Raw genomic sequence first — 20,218 nt, 5'->3', positions numbered from 1 at the left:
TGTGTGTGTGTGTGTGTGTGTAAGACTGACTTACTTTGTGTGAATGACTTACTTCAAGGGCTCTGGCTTAATCCCACAGTCGCAATGGCTCCTTGTCTGGTAGTAGCCTACAGCAGAGTGGGCCTCTTTGGTGGCTTCCTGCTCAGCTCATGGCCATATTATCAGGTGACCGAGGTGCTTAGCCCCTTGACTCTGGCCTTGGTGAGAGGAGGGGTCTGGACGGGATGATTTCTAAAGACTCCTCTAGATTTAAAATATTGGGATAGGCTAGAGAATGATAAGATCAAATAAAAATGAACATGGCACCCCTGTTTCCTAGAAGCCTAAAATGAAGATGGATCAGGGGAGCTGCCCAGACATCACTGGCTATGCCCAGCAAAAGGCTGGAAGAAGGGCAACCCACAGGCTTTCTGGAGGAGGAAGAGATACAGCCAGGCCCCCAACGGTCAAGACATTGTGGGCAGAAAGGTAAGGCCTGCCCTACATATGAAAATACAAAGCTCAGGGCTTGTTTCAGCTGATGCTGGCTGATCAACCTGGCAAGTGCTACAGGGTCTTTGTTGAAGGACAAGGTGCAGAGCGAAAACATTCTGGGTTCTCACTATTCACCATCTTTTAATTAACATGCCCTGTGGCCTTGCATGATCCCCCGCTTCCGCTCAGGCTTCTAAAAATCCCGAAGCCCATTTCTGACCTGTGATTTCCCATTGCCTTACGTCTCTATAAGCAGTGTTTTAGCTTAAGTGGCAGTTGCATATTAATTACAAAGTTAATTATGGGCTGTGTAATCATGCTGTAATTCATTAGTTTACTCTACATTCTGAGAGCCTCGTGCTAATAGCAAGGGCTGACAGGGCTTCGGGAAGATCTATGCAAACCTAGACTGAGGATGTGAAGGCCTGGAGACCCCAAGACACTTCCTTGGGCTGTCCTGCTGTGGGTCTGTGCCTGGTTCAATGCTTCGTGGGGTTAGAGCTTGGGGCCCTTGCTGGCCGACTGATGGGCACACTTCCTGGTGCACACGCTCTCTGACAGTCTGAAGGAGGAAAACCCAGCAGGGGCGTGTTTGCTTCCCGTGGAAGTTCAGGGACAGGAAAGGATTTATTTAAAATTACTTATGGAACAGGGAGTCGCTTGCAGGTGACAAAATAACTCCTCGGATCACCAAAGCAAAGCGGTCATGGAAGTCCAGGTCACAAGGACAGGCTAAGGATGGAACATCAAGTCCTGGCAGAGGTTGGGTTGGGGAAACTCAGGCTCTAAGGGGGAAAAGTCTGATTCCTGTTTGGACCAAGGGATCTTCAAATATTCACCCTCTTCTACTGGACTCCAAAAGCCTCTACCAACCCTCTAGCTAGTCTGGTTCTCTTTTTCTCTCTTTGCTTCCCGCTTTGTTTAGTCTCTGCTCAGCAAGGGAGACAATGGATCCTGCACAGGCCTTTAATCCCAGCACTGGGGAAGCAGGCAGACGAGGTCTCTGAGTTCGAGGCCAGCCTGGTCCACAAAGCGAGTTCCAGGATGGCCAAGGTTATTACACAGAGACACCCTGTCTCACACTCCTCCCCCCCCCCCAAAAAAAAATCTCCTGAAAGGATCTGGTAATGTTCCTTTGGAATTTTATCCACAGAATTTTCCATCTGTGACCCGGGTGGGTAGAGGATAGGGTAGACAGGAATGAGGCACCCTACCTCTGCTCACAGCTTGCCAGCTCCGGAATTGTTTCTGGCCATTCTTTTTTATAACCTGCTTTCCCAAGGCCCAGTGCTGCTGGCCGCTAAAGAATCAGAGTGACCCTCCAGTGACTTTTAAAAGTCTATGTGAGTAAAGACAGGCCTGCCCTCCCCCCTCCAACTCTGCAAATCTTCAGGTCAGATTTCAAATCCCTGTTGCAGGAGGGGGACAACCAAGGCTGTGACCTGCCCCGGACATAGCAATCTGGTGGCCAAGACCCTCTGTTTTCCAAATATAAAGCTGCTTGTTTATTTTTCCTGACAGCTGAAGGGGAGAAAGAGGTGGAAGGCCTTTCCCTTCTGGCTCTAGTCGACAGGAGCAGAGAAAGACGCAGAACCCCAGCTGAAGGAGAGGAAGATAAATAAGAAAAAAACAAAACATGTCCTTGCACTACAATGGAATGTTTTAGAGAGAGGTGGAAAATGCAAGGTCAGGGGCAGATCTCATTTTCTGGCATCTCAGTGAGCTCAGGGAGGAGGCAGGCTGCTGCCGCCCGGGTGCTTTCAGGGGCAATCAGTTTTGGCTGGAACTCATTTGGGGGGAGCATAGGGAGGGGATGCATCTTAACAGTCAAAGCACCCGTGTTGATTTCCTTTCCAGGGAAATACTGGTTTCCCTGGTAACAGAAAAGTCCGGCCTCCAAAGTTCTGACAGGGAGACTAAGCTTTGCCTGGGATGCTCCCGACAATTATCCGAGGCCAAGGCTTCACTGTCCTGTTTGCCCCAGCAGTGATCTGGGAGAGAGCGAGGTGTAAAAGTGCCAGCTCTGCAAAAATATAGCCACTGCTCCTCATCTCTCCCCCACCCCGGTGCTGGTGCAAGCAGCTACTCATCCCTAGATTCATCGCTTTCCAGGGCTTTATGGCTGAGCAGGTAAAAATGCCAGAAGCAGCTTGGAAGGAAGCCCATGTTGACAGCACCTGTGAACCCCAGGAGGCAGTAAAGGCGCAGGAGTGGGGGCAGCAGTGGGCCATTCAGAGCTAGGCTCTGTGCAGGGAACTCTGACACAGAGGACCTGCATGGGAGCAGGGCGGGTCTCACTTTCTCTCTCCATGCTTGCCCACAGTTGTACCTAGAGGTCCCAGATTTAAAGCTCATTTTTTTTTTTTTCAGAAAGAAATATTCCAAGGTCCGGCCTGAGAGGATGCCATCCATGCATCAGGTGCTGGAGGAAGGAGAGGAGCTCCTGATGGTATTTGCAGAGCACTTGTCCTGAGGCCACCACTGGGCGCTGGGCTAAGTGTTTGACATGTGGTATCTCATTTAACATGCTCTTCAGCTGCCCGGCAAGGCAGGAACAATTACCCTCCCTGGAGGGAGAGGAGGGATTATATGACCTGCCCAAGGCCACCTAGTAAGTGCATGGCACAGCCACGATTCACACCTGCTCCTCTCTGAGGCCCATTCTCACAGGAAAAGGAAGGAGAACAGAAGAGACAATGTGGCTAGTGGTTTCTTCCCTCATCGTGAAAGGGAGACAGATGTTCCTAGACTTTCCCCTTGGCTTCCCTTCCCAGAGCCTTCCCTGCTCCTTTAAACATTCCAAACACTGTCCGCCCACAGGAGGACAGACCACAGAGCAGAGACACCTGGAGGCTCCAGAGCAAGACCCCAATCCCTGAGTCCACCTCCAGCAGACACAGCAATGGTCACCACATCCAAAGGGCCTCATATTGCATCTTTTGTGGTCAGTCCAGTGACCAGAGAGTTAGAAATACATAGTGGAAGGGCTGGGGGCTCAGACAGAGCCAATCAAAGCTCTCACCATGAATTCTGTGCTGTTTCAAGCATTCTGTACATCATATTTTATTTTATTCTTTCAACTATGCTGTGAAGTAATAGCGTAAGTAGCCTCATTTCAGAAACGGGAAAACTGAGGTCAGAAGCTTTAAAAGCCACACAGCCAAGAGCACAGAGCTAGCATGTTGTAGAGCCAAGAGCACAGAGCTAGTATGTTGTAGAGCCAAGAGCACAGAGCTAGTACGTTGTAGAGCCAAGAGTTGAATGAAAGTTCGTGCATGAGCAATCCTGCCCATGTCAGTCTTGTATCTCTGGTTCTATCCTATTAGGATAGGTGACAGTCAGGAACTCCGGGTTTTCCCTCTACAGTGCCCACTCCCTTAAGAAGTTTTTGTTGGGCTCCAGAGAACATCACATAGAGATAGCACTCATGTGTGTTTTTGTGTGCATGCTTCTGAGTGTGCTTGTGAGCCTCCAGCTTATGCTGCATGAAAGGTGTGTGTGCCACTGAGAAAACAGAATTGCAAATCTCATCCACAAATCTTCCTTATCGAGACGCTTGCAACAAGCAGATGCCGTGAATTCCCAAGAACAGGCAGGCCTCCCCCTAGCCTTGGTTCCCTCTAGCTCCCTGCTCCCCTGTGCCTGTAGGGAGTCATGGGTTGGCTCCATGAGGTCCCTCTGGCTGCCAGCGGAAGGCCAGTTCACACAGGAAGTGGCAGTCCAGCAGAAATGCTGGCTCTCTAGTGGTGTAGTCTGGGAGAGCGCCAAGGGCCCCTCCTGGCTGCCTGAAGCATGCTGGCTGCTCTGCTCCAGCCTTTGCTGTTCAGATGGTGAACAGGGCCTCAAGTACCAGCAGTCAAAAGAGAAAAGATCCCCTGAACAAGCATCAGAGTCAGTCAGCACCAAGGGGCCAGTAGTGCCTCCATCAACTCTTCTAACACAAATATGACACCATGGTTGAGGCTCCAAGAGTCTCTTACAGGACTTGGGTCTCAGATTTGAGCACAGAGATCTGTCTGACTCAAGAGATCCAGAGTTCAAACCATTCCACCATGTTTCTTGAGTACTGGGTTCTTCAAGTCCTCAAGCCCCTTAGGGACCCTTAGCCATTAACACTGGCATATATATTTTACCTGAACTCTTTAGAGGGATGGGAACCTCACAGGTGTGTAGCCCCACCCTAGTTGGTATATGATGCACCACCGGGAGATTTTTCTGATCGCAGTGAGTGCAGTTCACCTTGTTTCTTCCATGCTTGACCTCTGTCCCTGAGACCAGGGGATGGAAGAAGAAACACAATTCAGGTGAGGTAAACCAGTCAGGTACAACTTTCCCAGCATCTTGGGATGCTGAGTGGTCAGCAGGAGGCTGCCTATTAGGCACCTGTGGCCCAGTCTTGACTCTACCCTAACCTGCTGTATACCAGGCCAGTCTGATCAGTCTGATGCCCTTCCTAAGTTTTGTCTTTGTGTGTGTATGTACACAAATGTGTAGGTGTGTATGTGTGTGTGCATGCATGTGTTGAACAGATGTGTAGATGTGTGTGCGTTATGTGTACAGGTCAGAGGACAACCTTGGGTGTCATTCCTCAGGCACCACTTACCTTCTGTTTTAGTGAGGGTCCCCATTGCCCTGGACCTTTGCTAGGCAGGCTAGCCTAGTGGTTAGTAAGTTCCAGAGATCTGCCTGTCTCGGCTTCTCATCTCACCACAGCTGGGATTACAGTTCACACCACTGCGTCCAGCTTTTTATTTGGGTTCCTGGGATCTGAATTCAGGTTCTCAGGCTTTCATGGCAAAGGCTTTACTGACAGAGTCACTTTCCAACCAGAGTCCTGTCTTTTTTGAATCTGGAAAATCTGAAGCTAGGTTCGCCCTCAGGCTCACAGAGAGGATTAGATAATGAGAGAAAAGAGAGGCCCTGACCTTCAGGAGAGGTGTGAACACACACACACACACACACACACACACACACACACACACACACACACACACGAGACAGAGATACAGAGACAGAGAGAATCTCAGTCAGGTTGCAGGAATCCCCAGCCAGGCCCAAACAGTACCACTCCCCACCCTTCTTCCTGTGAGGTGTATCTCTCTGGCATCACACCAGTGTCCTGGCTCCTCCTCTCCAAGATGCCCTAAGCCCCAAACCTATAATCCCCAGCTGGGAAAATGACAGGCTTGCCCAACAACTGCCCTCCAAAGGTCTGTGGGTGGGGAGCCAGGTTGTAGCCTCTGTGGTGACTAGGAGGAGGGCCCAGGATACACAGTCATAGAGTCATGGGAGGTCAACAGCAGAGGAAGATGTCATGGGGGCTTGTGGGCAGAGGGAAGATGATGGATGAGGCCCAGGGAGGGTCACTGAGGCTAGGGGAAGGAGCTCAGCTACGAAAGCTCAAGACAGTCAAGTGTACTGATTTCTGGCCTGACCTAGGTGTTTCTAGATGGAACATTTGAGACATTTGAGACCAGCCTCTGGGATGGATGGGTGTATAACTTGCTTTGGAACCCTGAATGGCCTCTCTACAGTCTTTCCTTCCTATATACCCGACTTGGCAGAATGGTGGGGAATCTTCAGGCCATCCACTCACTCTGATTCTGGCATGCACGCGCGCGCGTGCGCGCGCACACACACACACACACACACACACACACACACACACACACACCACTGCCTGTATCCTTAGAAGGAATATGCTCATTTGTGGGTGGGGCCACAGGACTGCCACCTTTGTTACCCCCTTTTCTAGGGCTCAGAGAAAAGAATTCAGGCCTGCATCACCCACAATGGTTCCTCCCCACAATGGCCACCAATGAAATATCAAACCTGGTCCTGTAGAGCTATCTCCTGCAGCCAGTCCTAGTAGGGAAGCTCCCACCAGCCCTAGAGATGGTTGGCTCTGGATCGAAGACCATGGGGTCTCTTGGCTCATCACAACAGACACTAAGTGCCTGGCTTAGAAAAGTGATGTTCCATATCAGGCTGCGCTGCTCTGATCTCTCCCGTCTGCACCCCCCCACACACACACACACACAATCACAATCACAATCACACATGAGTAGCCCTGGACAAGCCATTTCCCTTCCAGGCTTTGGTCTCTCATTAAAGTTAACATAGTAAGAAGCAGGACACAGAGGTGGGGGCTGGGATTTACTCTATGGAAGGAAAGGCTGGCACAGAAGCTGGGCTGTGAGAGCAGCAGTGTTTGTGGAAGGGGAATGGCCAGGGTGTTGTATCTGAATGAGGTCAGCACCAAGGTTCTGAGTGGTTCTGTCTGATGTCACTACCCTGTGGGCACAGTCCCTGGAAACAAGGTTTTGGTGGTGCTCCCAGTGTCTGTATCACATGGAAGGGATATCTGAGGCTTCCTGATAAGATGAAACAGCACTGACCGCTTGGAGTTTCTCCATATGAACAGCTGGAGTTCTTCAGAGGAGAAAGGGCTACAGCCGGTAGCCCAGCTAGGCTGAGCACAGAACGGCAGGACAAGGCTTATCTGGGTATGACTATTTGTGCATCCAGGCTCCAAGCAGGGAAGGGCCCTTATGCGTACCAGGAGACTAGACTGAAAGTGTCTGGGTCACGGAATGGACTAGCCAAGGACTGGACGGCCACCATCACCTGTCGCCCTGTCCTGCTCATATTCGGAGAGCCAGCCCCCCAGAACAGTTACACTGGAGACTTTCTGAGCTTTCACAAGCTATCACTGGTGCTCAGGTGTACAGTACTTAGGTACTTCCTCTAACCATGTGCCCAGGAGGCTGGTGGGGTCCCTAGGCTGGTCTCTGCTGGGAAGTAGGCCCACTGGATGGCTCTGGAGACAGGTCTGCCACCATCCTGGCACCCTTCCATGAAAGGGATAGGAAAGAGGGGCAAGTTAGGGAAGGAGGCTGCTGCTTTCTCAATCCCCCTGCCTCTCCTCACGTAAGATTGTTGACTGGAAGCCAGGGACCTCAAAAGAGGGCGGGTGGCATAAACGACAATTGTTCCCGTGGCCTGCCCACCCGATGTGCCTGCTCACCCGCTGCCCGGTCCCCACTTGCTTCGGTCTCACCAGCCCCTTCCCTGCCCCCTTGCTGGCCTGAGATGGCTGTTGCCATAGCAACCCTGCTCATTCAATCCGAGGATAATGAAGCCAATGTGTTTTTCATTCCCATGAGCTAGAGAGCAGAAGCAGCGTGGCAGGGGTGGGGGGGTTTCCCCTCCCACCCCTCCTTCCCTGGGAAGAGACAGCAGGTGGGGCCTGACTAGCCGAGGGTCAGACACTGGTTTGTGAGAAAGGGACAAACCTTGAAGCCACCAAGCTTTCAGTCCACCAAGGCAGGCACGGGCTGGGCAATGCCAGCTGGAATGGTAAGTCCTTCTTGCCAACAGTCAGATGAGAGGTGGCCTGACGCCACAAAGAGTAAATAGGGTGTAGGAGCCAGGCAGAACAGGCTTCTACTTCTAGCTGTGGGACCTCAGGTTGCTTTGCTCATTTCTCTGGTCTCTCTTTGGTACAATCAAGTCCCCCAAGCCCTTTTTGAGTCCCACCTGATTGTCTAACCTCCTGTAGTCCCCAGAGATTCAGAATTCCTGTCTTCTAGAAACTTTGAGCTGGAGCTTCCAAGCCACACATGGTGACTCAAGCCTGTAATCCAAATACTCAGAAGCTAAGACGGTAGGACCACTAAGAGTTTGGGGGCTATCCTGGGCTATATACTGACTGGGTCCAGCTTGGGTTACATAAGACAGTAGGACCGCTAAGAGTTTGGGGGCTATCCTGGGCTATATATTGACTGAGTCCAGCTTGGGTTACATAACAAGACTGTTTAAAAAAAAAAACCCAACCTATCAACAAATAAACAAACAAAACTCACCAATCTGTCAAAAATAATTCTGACCGACTGCTACCATTAACTATCTCTTTAGGCTGCTGCTGGGGAAGGGCCTGCACCCAACAGGCTCTTTATAAATACGTACTTTCCTTCTCCTCTCCTCCATGTGCCTCTGATCCCCTGCTCAGCCACAGCAATGTTTAGGAAGTGCCTCATAATGAATCCGTAGTCAGCCGCTCTGACACTTGCCCTCCTTTGTTTTAGGGCCTGCCCATTCCTCAAGAAGGGAAAACAAGGCACAAGCAGTGCTGGCCTAGTCAGCAGATGGGGCTGTCTTGAAGGAGTGGAGCCATATCAGGGATCCGTGGTCCACATTCGCCACCCTTCCAGCCTCCCCAGTCTCTGCAAGGCAAGAAGCCAAAAGTACTTCTGCAGAGCCTAGGCTGTCTCCCTCATAACTCAATCACCTGGGAGGCCAGTGGCCCTCTGCCTAGCCAGACTGACAGATGAGGGGGAGGGAGAGGAAACTTGCCAGGGAGCCAGTGGGGGTAGGGAGGCCAAGGTGGAAAAATCAGAGCAGGGTTTGAAAAATGAAGAAATAAACCTGCCAGGAGGGAGACAGCCTCAATCTGTCCTCCATAAAGCTGTCTTACGGCCACCAAGGACGCTGGAGGGTGGAGGGGACCGGAGATAGCTCCTCCTGGGACCTCTGCTGCCCCCACAGCCCAGCTGGCCTCCAGATCTGGCTTGGTGAGAATCTCAAAGAGGGGGCTGGCTGGGCTTCTAGGGTAGAACGGGTAGCGGAGGTGGGAGGAGGTAGGGGGTCTGAGTTCTTTCTTTGGCTTTTCTAACATCTGCATACAGTAGGCGCCCAGCATTGGCTTCTGGACCAAGTGAGCGAAGGATGGCATGTACGTGTACTGTGGTCAGCTGACAGACAGAGCCTGGACACAGGCCAGTAAGCACCAGGGGACCCACAGGAACCCAGTGCTCACTGCAGGGACGACCTAGTGTCAAATTGCGAAGTAGAGCCTTTCAGTGGTACCTCGCACCTGGCCCCAAATAAATCTACTCTCTGTAAGAAGCTTCTCTGCAGGGTGGGATATCTCCTCATGCAATCTCTGGTAGCTTCCTTCCTAGTCAGTCTGGGCAAGGGTAAACCCTCTGTCAAGTAAGCAGTGAGTGCCCTGGTCTGCCCTCAGCTCCTCCCTGGGCTGTAGACTCCTGGTTTCTAGAAACAGTAAGTGACCCCCCCCCCAAAAATTTGCTCATGACATAAGACCAAAAGGACCTTAGAAAACAACCAGAGAGAGACAGCAGAACAAGAAGACTTCCTCCGGCAGGGTTGGGGCAATTCTGTTTTTCGCCTGTCCCTTCTGTGACTTCCAGGCTGGCTACCAGCAACATGTATTACTAAAGAAAACAGGACTCCAGTAATACTGAAAATGAAGGAGTGCTCCCATGCTGCTGACTTCCTGCATTCATGGGATAAAGTCAAAGAAACTCAAGTTGTATCAGGCAGTGAATGGCACACAAAATCTTCCACCGACACCCGCAGGCTTGGACAGGTGCTTCTAGGAAGACAGAAGACCGGGCCAGTCTTGTCTTTGCTGTGTGACACTGGGCATGCTCTGTACTTCTCTGTGCACCGCTGTGCTCCCTGGCCCCCACTTTTTCATTTCACAGGCTGCATGAGACGACTGAGAGTTTTTGACAAGTTGGATCCAAACTATAAGTAAGGCCCCGAGAGCTTCTTCTATAAGTGGGCCGCTGTTGGGATAGAGGGCGGCTGAGGTCCTTCCCAGGCAGGGTGGAAGATTCTGGCCCTGACTCAGGAGGCTGGGGACAGCTGAAGAGCCACTGTTTACAGTGGAAAGAGCCTTGGAGCAGGCTCACTTTTCCACTGTTTTTGTGGCACTGCTATGGGGGGCAGGGCTTCCTGAGAGCAGGGGCCAGCTTGCCAAGGCCACATGGAGCCCAGCCCTGTATTGGCCTCCAGCAGGAAACAGCATGTTTTCATTTCACAGGTCCTGCTAGGCAGTGTGTGCAGGTTGGGCTCAGAGGACATTACTTCCCCACCAGCTTCAGTCATGGGTACTCAACACACTACATGCACTCATGACCACTCCACAGGCTGCAGCCCAGATTGGTAGATTCCCAAGCAGTTGGAACTGTTCTAGCCTCATGATGACAGCAATGCCAGCTGACCACTGCATACTTGCAACAGGTCAGACATGGCAGCCTCAATGTCTAGGAAGAAGAGAAGGGTCCCATGGTCTCTTGCTGGATACTCTTGTTCTGGTCCTGGTGACCCATTCCAGGTCTCACACATCATCTTCTCCCTTTGGTTAGAGATCAGACACACACAGAAAAAGACCTCCCTCAGGAGAGCAGGTGTAGACTGGAGCTATGGCCGGAACAAGCCAGAGTTATGCATTTATTGCAAGGACTCTTGGGTTTTTTTTTTTTTCAGACAAACCCTTCTCAGCCCTAGACTTTCGTTTCCCCTAATGCAGAAGACATAGGATGATGAAGACACGGGATGACTGCATCCTCAGAGCCCCTGGCCCTTGCTATCTCCAGACTTCTACATTTGACTTTCTCAAAGGGCTCTGCACCATCCTGGCATTCCATTTCCGATGAACAATTTGAACATGCTAATGCCCACCCTCACTGGACTTGCATTTTAAAAGCCAGGCTTGCGAAAGGGCAACTCTGCTCCAGAAGGGATCTCCAACATTAATCTCCTCCTGTGGGAACCCAGGGAGAATTGGCCTCATGTTCTTCTAATTAACCAAACTTTCACCAGCTCCCCACTGGCCATTAGACAAAGGTGCGCCCAGAGGGTCTTGTCCCATGACATACCTCCTATGGGCCCCTCTGAGTTACACCCGAGTGCTCAGCTATGGGGCTAGCTTTGGCTTTCCTCCCGATAGCGCATGTTTTATCCAGTTCAGATAGCCTTTCTCCGTCCCTGTCATAGGAGCTGTGGGTCCCAGGCAGCCAGCCCTACAGACTCACTTTGTTTCAGCTATAGAAAACCGGGCGTATTAACTATCCTAGATGCCGAGAAGGCTCCCAACTGGGTGGTTGTGCCATAGCTGGTAGCATGGGATATGGTGGCCATTCTGCCATTCCTGGCCGAGTCTGGGCCCACTGGATGAGGAGGTATCATTCTCCCTCTCCCTATGATCTGAGTCTGGGCCCACTGGATGAGGAGGTATCATTCTCCCTCTCCCTATGATCTGAGTCTGGGCCCACTGGATGAGGAGGTATCATTCTCCCTCTCCCTATGATCTGAGCATAAGGAAGAGTCCAGGCCCTCTACAAACAACACTGCCATGGACCTCCAAGCAGTCCCCTGTCATCTTGGAGGCTGGCAGAACTCTGCCCTTGCAAAGCTTGGTGGACTCCCTATGCCTGCACTCTTTAGGAGATGATGCATTTGCTCAGGTGAAAGATGCTGAGCCTAGAGGAAGGTGATGCTGTCGCCTAGGAGGATGGCTCCAGCAGGCACTGCCTACCCTCCGCTCAAATGAACTATGCTGAGCTTCCCTTGCCACCTAGGCTGGGGTTCATATCTCGTAGCTCTGATGCCCTCTAGTCTGGCTTTTCAGCTTCCCCACAGATACCCCAGTATGTTCTGTACCCGTCATTCCACTAGCATTTATGCCATGTCTACAGTATGCTGCTCTTTCCCACCACATATAACACGCTAAGAACAACCCATATAAACAATTGATTCCATGGAACACTGCTGATGGCAAGTGCAGTGGGGAGAGGTGGCTATGCAGAGGTCGGGTGGTGGTCCCACACCAAGTACTAGCCTGGGGCTCTTCCTGCCCAGGAATGAACCATAGTCATCCACGAGGCCCCACACCCAAGGCTGGCTCTGCAAGTCGGATGCCAGTGGGCAGAGGAGCTTTGCCCACTCTTCTGAGCTAATGGTGCCACCCAGGCCTTGACATCATCCTAGGTGAAATGACACATGCAGGCCTTAGCACTGAAAAATTCCTTCTCTGTCACTTGCAGGTGGCTAGCCACCTATCTAGAATAGGTCTAGCCTTCCCACATTGACCTATGAACTCTCTGGAGCCACTACAGAAGACTGAGAACCATTTGGTCACCGTTCTCTTGCATGAGGATTCTTGGTGAGCCTCCACGGCAGCTGCCCTGGCTGGGCCTAGGGATAGGGCTCAGGAGTTGGTTGTTGATGTGCCGGTGGCAGGCTCTGCCTCTGGGGTTGGCAGACAGCCACTGAACCCAATGTTCTGTGGCCAAAGGCAATGGGACTTAAAGCTAGTGTGCCTCTGGGATCCTGGTGGGGACACCTGATTGTCATGAAGCTTTTTAAGCAGAACATTCTTTAAAGATCACACACAAAAAAAAAACGTTGGTTTATTAGTACAAAATTGGAGCCACAGGTAGGAACAGCTCTTGCCCACAATTTCCCGGTGGGGGCATGTAGTTTCTAGGCCAGCTCCCTTCTGGAAAGATCACAGGTTTCATATGAAGCCACGTGTTACAACTCAGAGGCCTGGAGCTGTTGCAATGGCTGGCTGCTGAGCAAATATAAGCATAAGGATGTGGGAGGTCCTTCTGTCTGTGTGTTGCTTTTATTGGTTAATGAATAAAGAAACTGTCTTGGGCCTGAGCAGGGAATAGTGGTAGGCAGGGGAAAACTAAACTGAATGCTGGGAGAAAGAAGGGCAGAGTGAGGGAGAAGCCATATAACCCAGCCAGAGACAGATGCCAGAACTTTACCTGGTAAGCCTCAGCCATGTGGCGATACACAGATTAATGGAGATGGGTTAAATTAATATGTAAGAGTTAGCCAATAAGAAGCTAGAGCTAGTGGGCCAAGCAGTGATTTAATTAATACAGTTTCTGTGTGATTATTTCGGGTCTGAGTAGCCGGGAACCCAACAAGCAGCCTCATTACAACATAAAGACCTGAGTTCAGATCCCCGGCACCCATCTAAAAAGAAGGCAGGCATAGTGGTGCATGCTTGTTAACTCTAGCACTGAGCTAGGAAAGAGGCAGATATTTAAGTTTCCTGGCCAACCAGCTAAGAAAATTGACAAACTCTGGGTTCATTGAGAGGTCTTGCCTCAGAACATGAGTGGAGAGTGACCGAGGAAGACACTTGAATTCAACCCCCAAATTCTACACACATACACATGTAGACACCCACAGACACAGACACACACACAGTTCAGAGGCCTGCCTGAGCTCAACAGCAGCCCACAGAATCTAACTCTAAGAGACAGCCCAAAAGTTTGCATTTAATCCAAAGACTGTGGTGGCCCTATATGCTAGCTGGTTCAGAAAGTGCTGTTAATATACCCACATGTCAGTCTAAAACTTCCTGCTCACAAGAGGACTGGTATGTGTGTGTATGCACACATGCAAACGCACAGGCTGGGGGTGGTGGTAGTGTGTGTCTAGGTAGTGTCTTCATAATGAGGAAATCCCATTGAATGTCTGATGGAGAGGCATCTCTGTTGGGGCAGGAGTCCATGGTCTTTGGTTCACAGATGGAATGGGTGCTTCTCAGCTATTGCTATGGGTAGGGATGGGATGAGGGGGGAGCCAAAGACAGACCACTCCATTCACATTGGCCTGGCTTCTAAGTGTCAAAGCAGGGTCTTGAACCTTGCAGGTTTGTCCCTATACCACACACTTTAACCAGCTGTCACATGACATCCTTTATCACTCCCAGCTACAGGGGTAAAATTGTCATTGAGTTTTCCAGTGATCACGTAGCCACTGGAGGTCCAGGGTGATCCTTATTAGCCCTTTTTGAAGCTAGGTGGGACAAGCTACATAGCCTAAGGATGTGAGGATCATCCACAAAGAGAAAACTAACCTACATCATCTTTAGGTTCTGGCTCACCAGAGTCTTTTCAGGGTCACTCCTTGGCACCCCAAAGCTTTTAGACACAGGAGTGTGGTGACTGGAGACAGTAGAGTACAGAATGCTGGCCCTCACTAGAGAGAAAGGCTGGATGGAGGGGCTTCAAGGGGAAGTCTGGAGGGGATAGGGCCTCTCAGAGGGTCATTTTGAACTAGGCTGTCCTACAGGGTAGACTAAAGTGGCCAGATGGAGGGGTAGTGAAGGAGCAGTCCACGGAGATTAGCAAACCGGAATAGTGCCCACGCTCTGAATAAAGTTTCCAAAGATGCCTTGCAGACATGGCAGAGAGTCCCTGACATCTGAGATGAAAGATAGGCTCCTTCCAAACAAACTACAGGGGATGAGACATGATGGACAGGAGACATAGGCTTGGATAGATCCAAGGCCCTGCTCTCTATAAAGCAGCACACTCTCTGAGGGCAGCGTCACCCGGCAGTCAGAGTGAACAGATGCCACTGGGGCCACAGAGAGGCCACTGCCCCTCCCTTCTCTTTGCATTGCCATCGGCCAGAACTGAGAAACCCACTGAATGATCCAACCCTAGGAAGGAGGAGCTGGACAGGAAGATGTGTGCCTTGAACTACCATTACTGTTTCCTACAGAGCCTACACACAGCCTCAGAACCCTTCTTAACCCAGTCCTCCGAGCACTGAAGGAGTTTAACAGATGAAGCTTTACTGCTATCCTTGGGAAACTGAGGACACATGGGCTTCCTGAGACTCTTCAACACTGGAGCGCCAAGTACCATGCTGGAAGAGTGGCTTAGAGCAGAAACAGCCTTTAAATTCCACAAGGTTAGAAGATGACAAATTTAAGGCTCATCTGCACTATACAGCAAAGTCTGAGGCCTGCCTGGCAGAGCAGGAAGAAAATTTACGCAAAAAGAACAAAGTAAAGGGTTTGGAGTATAGTGCCGTGGTAGACCACGGAAGGCCACTTACCTAGCATGTACAAGGCCCTGGACTAAATCACCAGTACCTCAAAGGGGAAGACCGAAGGCGCTGGCTTAAGGGAACAGAAGCAAGGAAAAACCAAGGGATTGGGGTTCAAGGGCTTTAGAAGCAGGGTCTGTAAATCTCAGTGGGCAGGGAGGGAAAGGGAGGGGTTTTCAGCTCAGCATACACTGAACTGTGCAAAGAGGCAAGCCCAGAGAAAGTCCTTTGGAGGGGAGTGAGCCGGTGCCTAAACCTTCCATGGCTCCCCACACTGCCTGAGCAGAGGCAATCAGGAGAGCTGAGCAGAAATGGAGCATGCAGCCCAAGTGCAGCAGGAGGGGATTGATGACATCTAAGAAGAAAATGGGCTCTGCTGCCAGCCTGACCTGGGAAATACCCTGCCTCTCTGGAGAGCCCCGCCCCCAGGCCAGCAGGAACGGTGGCTGATCCCAAGGAGTGAGTTTCCTTTTTCCCTTTTGGCTCATGAAGTCTTCCATGACACCAGCATCCTCCACCCTCCCAGGAGCCTGAGAAGAGGGCACACCCTTGGAACATCTCTGCAGTTTAGAACGCTTGTTTGAGTTGGGAAGCATGGAGGTCAGACATGCTCCTTTCCTGGGAGGTCAAGTCTCGCTTCTTTAAGGTCCCTATTTAGAAGCTGAAAGGGATGAAAAGCAAGACCAATGGCATGGGCCCATGCCTGTAACGGTTGTTTGGGGGCTAGGAGGGCAGTCCCCACTTACCTGAGCTCACTGTGGGTGATGGGACAGAATCCACACAAGGTTTCTCTTCTAGGTATAGTGTGTTTCTATCCCAAGCATTTCAGCCTTAATTCTGCTGGCCTCATCCACCTTTGTGGCTTCAGACTCATGATTTGCCCGCTCCCCTACCCCCAGGTCATAGTTCTTACCCCTAACTGCAAAATGAGGAAGCCAGACCCTCCATGCGTACACTGGCTGCTGTGTCCCCAGGAGCCACAGTGGTGGCTGAACAGGGAGAGCTGTGTAGACTAAGCAAGTACATACCAGATTGAGAAGACTCAATACAGATGTAAGACATCTACCCTGTGAATCCCATAGGTTATCATTCCGATGCACAATCAGTGCCAACGTGAGACAATGTGGCAGGTCCCATGAGGATGTGGTGAGAGCACAGGAGAGGAAGGGCCTGGACTTCCGAAGATGGAACAAGTGCTCAGGATCCCTCATGGACTGAAGCAGGCATCTGAGAGGCCAGTGTGCAGAATCAGGAAGGGAACACTGCTGGGTAAGAACCACAGGGCAAGGTGCATCATGGGAAGGCATAGTGAGAGGCAAGGGTGCTTGCTCTACCTCAGGGCACTGGCAGAGGTTGATCTATGATGTGGCCAGGAAACGAGGCAGTGGCCAGAGGGTAGCAGCTACCATGGCAGGCTGACTACGGCAGGCGCACAGTAGGCCACTTTCAGGAAGATACCAGCAAGAGACTCTCCTGAGCGTGACTAGGTCACTGATGCTCCTAGGCCTGCAGATCTCTTGAGAGCTCACCTTCCGGCTCCCTTTCCCTTGGGAGAGGGCAATTTATTTATTCATGAGCACACACACACTCCCACCAGGCAGCCGGTGCCTGTACACCTCACTTCTAATTATAGTAAAAATTTCAATTATGAGGCAGGGAAATGTCAGGTTTCCAAAGACCCTGATAGTGGGTATGGGCCCCTTGTCTTCATCTCTGGGCTAGGAGATCCTCCTCCATTCCAACTGGCCAGCATAGCAGGTTCAAGCCCCAAGGAGAGAGTGCAGTCTCACCCCCAGCCACACAAGCAATGCTACCTCCTAGACTCTGTGAATGGCAAAGTTGCCCTGTGGACCCATGATGCACCTTGCACTATGGCCCTTGGCCAGAAGCACTCCATTCCTGGTTCTGCATATCAGCTTCTTCAAATACCTGCTTCAAGTAAGAAACAGAACTCAATAAGCCAGGTCCAGACTGGCAGTTCAGGAAGCCAGGAGGTATTGGCTCTCTGAGACTGGATGAGGACAGAGCTGAGGCACTGATGGGTGCCTGGCAAAGAACGGCTCTGATGATCAAGGAGAGCAGAGGTGAGGAGGGACTGGGCTCAGCCGGCAAATCTGGGCAGCGCGGGGAGAGTGGCCGTGCTAGGGAGGAGAAGGTCATGTGTGCTCTCTGGGCAAAGGAGAGCCAAGGAGAACATGGAGACAATGCAGTCACAGGGAGGGGGTGGGGAGGCTGTGGGTGGAGACAGAGATAGTGTCAAGTCACACCAGATCCGACCAGTAGGTGGGGCCTAGGTCTGAGACTCTGCCTACAAGATGCAGACGCTATTCCATAAATACACAGCACAAAGCCTGTTCACCCCAGCCCAGCCTCAGGGGCTTAGGCCTTTCCCTTCCTCAGTTCTGGTACCCAGGCCACAGACAACAGCACCTGTGGTGTTGCATTCTGCCAGGGTGCTCTTCCTGCGGCTCTTCTTCAGGATCCACGGTGCAGAGCATCGTGTTCCCACTTAGACATGGGGGTGTGCTAGGGTCCCAGACCACAGCCTGAAAGTCCTGAACACCCCAAACTCCAACTATCATGTTCTCTTGATAGCTCGGACTCCTAGGAGGTTGAGGTTGAATATGCCAAGGGACTCTGGCCCTCCTGCCCCAAATCCACTGAGCCAAACTGTGCTTCTGTCAATCAGAAAGTCACCAGAGAGGCACGCACATAACCTTGCTGTCACTCCATACTGTAGAAGAACTATACACTCTGTGTCACCTTGCCTGATGTCAGCTGGTCTAGTCACTCAGTAAAGCACCTCTGCGGCAGCCACAGTGTGCTAGGCATTGGGTCACAGCCATGGACACACTTGTCTCGTCAGCCTCGACCCTTAGTCTACTTTACAGTGGTGAACCCGAGTTCAGAGGGAAGCAGTGACTTCCCAGGGTCACCTGGGTGATGGCCAAGAATGAGACTTCTCCATGCTGCAGGTGCTGACCACAGCTCCTGGCTGACACCTCCACTAGCTGTTTCTAGGACACGGGGGTATTGATTACCAGCTCTACCTTAGGAAGGATTTCTTTTCTTTTTCCAGCGAGCCTTTCCGTTCCTCACATTTTTTTTTAAAAAGAATAAACTTGAAGTCATTCCCATGATTAATTACCAGCTGCCTAATGCCCTGCCACTGGTAAATTCTGGAAAAGGAATGAATTACCCTGAACAACATCCGAAAAAGAGAACCCACCATGAAGGAGAGTCAAAAACATTACCTGGCAGTTAGCACGGATCCCTCTAGCAGAACTGGACTGATGGCCCCATCGGAGAGGGGAGCAATGTGGCTGGCCCTATCAGAGAAAGGCATGTGCAGCCTGCTGTGGAGTGGGACAAAGCCCCTGGCTCCAGAGAGCAGTACTGAGAGGCTGAAGAAGCAGAGATGGAGGTGGCTTTCCCTGCATCTATGTAGACCCTTCCTGGTCTCTGTCGTCTGATATTACATGTTGCTTAATTTCTACAGACCTGAGTTCAAATCCCACTCCATCACTTATAACTCAATGGGTTTAATGACAGAGCCTCTGGGAAACAAGGCATTACACGAACTGCCTCTAGGAGCTCTCATGGAGGGAAGTGTGTGTCCCAAGAGCACAACCCGGATAACAGAAGAGGCCTCTGAGCATCCTAGTAGGCCTGTCCGCCATGATGGTGACGCTCATGTTCACTTGGGGAGAAGAATATGCACTCTTGCTATAGGAATTTGACCCACCTACAGCCATACAACCAAGAAGTAGAAATCTGGAGTTCCTGCAGCAGGCGGGGCCACAGCCCAGGTCCTCAGTTGTCCTACTGCTTGCTGGTCCTGCTCTGGGACTCCTGGAACATCGCATTCCACAGCAAACCTTCAGGTAGCTAGGCAGGGATCTCTAGTCTCCCAAAGTGGCCTGGGGTCATGGTGCCCTGAGACAAAGGGCTCTGGGCCAATGAGCATCTGCACACGGCTTCTAAACCCTCTGGGTCGAGAGCCAAAGAGTAAATAGAGATTATACAGGTGCCCTTTGGTGTAGAGTCAAGAGTGTCCAACCCTGAAATGCCATCCTGGGATGAGACACACTGGCGTCCAGGCCAACTCGATAGATAAGGTTTGGTCTCCATCATTCTTAGGAGCTCCCTGGGGGGCCTATGTTCTCCATCAGGCCAGGTGATCTGTCTATGCCCATCCTGGTTCTGGCAGGCCCTCAGAGGAAGGGGATAGTAGGGGATGTGGGGAGGGAGTCCCAGCATCTCTGAGGAAACAGGCAGTATGCTGCACGCATCCTTTTTCATGACACCCCCATTTCACAGACAGTTAAAGCAAGGTACAGAGCAATTGTTCAAGGTTTCAGTGGACAAGTGCCAGAGTCGGGCCCTAAAGCTGGCAGTGAGCGCCATGGCTGGCTGGTGACTCATGGCAGTGAGTATGTCTCTCTGCCATCCAGACCACCTCCTGGTGGGTCCTGTGTCCCACTGGGGTTCAGGGTCACCAGTGTGTTTCTAAGTGTCCCTATGCTGAGGCTGGGAATGCCAGGCCTGCATCCCAGCACTCCCAACATTGTCTCAGCGGTTACTTGAGAAGCATCAAGGCAGAAGCCATGGAACATGAGCTGTAGGGAGCACTTGTCAGGATACAATGACATCCAGCAAAGGTGGTGGCGCTAGGGCCCCACTATGAGGGCTGAGAAGCCCCAGTGTGGCTAAGACTAACATAGCACTCCCAGCACTCCTGGTCATCCCCTTCTGGGAGCTCTAAGCAGAAAGGTGTACCTACCTCCGTGTAGTTCCTAGTGTCCCTGTACTGGTCAGTAGCTCACAGGCCCTCCACTTCACTCAAGGTCCATCCTCCTGCAATGAGAGGGAATGGTTAGTGTGTCCAGCTCAGCTCCTACAAGGCCTGCAATGCTAACCACACTGCCACAACTGCTACCAAAGAAAAAGCGTAACAGGCAGAACAAACCGGCACAGGGGAGCAAGCAACAAGGGGTGTCTGGGATGATGAAGGCAGGACCACACACCCCATTTCTGTAGGCTTTAGCTTCCCTGGCCAATGGATCTCTCT

The 20,218-nt window shown here is 51.4% G+C and overlaps 1 protein-coding gene across 4 annotated transcripts in view; it reads right to left on the bottom strand.

Annotated features, from left to right (window-relative positions):
• The window catches only part of Zmiz1 (zinc finger MIZ-type containing 1), a 204,016-nt gene that overhangs the window by 106,712 nt on the left and 77,086 nt on the right, over positions 1-20,218 (bottom strand). For all 4 annotated transcript variants that reach the window (XM_026779819.1, XM_013346905.2, XM_013346904.2 and 1 more), the window contains exon 3: positions 19,931-20,004. The gene's annotated coding sequence lies outside the window, so the exon portion shown is untranslated. The remainder of the gene's footprint in view (positions 1-19,930; positions 20,005-20,218) is intronic.

This window comes from Microtus ochrogaster, chromosome 6, assembly GCF_000317375.1.
Source record: "Microtus ochrogaster isolate Prairie Vole_2 chromosome 6, MicOch1.0, whole genome shotgun sequence".
Classification (NCBI taxonomy): Eukaryota; Metazoa; Chordata; class Mammalia; order Rodentia; family Cricetidae; genus Microtus; species Microtus ochrogaster.
The sequence above is the reverse complement of the archived record's forward strand: the minus strand, read 5'-3'. Positions and strand labels throughout refer to the sequence as shown.